Below are 406 nucleotides of genomic sequence, written 5' to 3'. Positions count from 1 at the left end.
AAATAATATATATACGCACACATACTTATATAAGAATACGTAGGCTAATGCATTTGCAAAAAAGACAGAGGGACCTTCTCCTTCCCTCCCCCTGTAAAACAATCTGAAAATTATAAACTGAAACTCAGAGAAAAAGGGAAAGCGGCGTTTTTTAAAGCACAAGACTGTCTTACAGATTCAGGTTATCAAGCCCCGAGGGAATGATGGTGCTTATTTTACCTGCCTTGCTGCATATACCACAAGCTACAGAAAATCATTCCCATGCTGAAATTGATGCCTGATGGTTGAATCAGGCACCGTAGTTTATAGCCTGGGGTCTGCGGATTGCTGGAGATGCTCAGACTATTCTTGAGGGTCTGCAAAAGCTAACCCTGGACCGCACACACACAGGCTGGCCTGAAAATGT

Source organism: Cariama cristata, unplaced genomic scaffold (assembly GCF_000690535.1).
Source record: "Cariama cristata isolate BGI_N322 unplaced genomic scaffold, ASM69053v1 scaffold5416, whole genome shotgun sequence".
Classification (NCBI taxonomy): domain Eukaryota; kingdom Metazoa; phylum Chordata; class Aves; order Cariamiformes; family Cariamidae; genus Cariama; species Cariama cristata.
The sequence above is the reverse complement of the archived record's forward strand: the minus strand, read 5'-3'. Positions refer to the sequence as shown.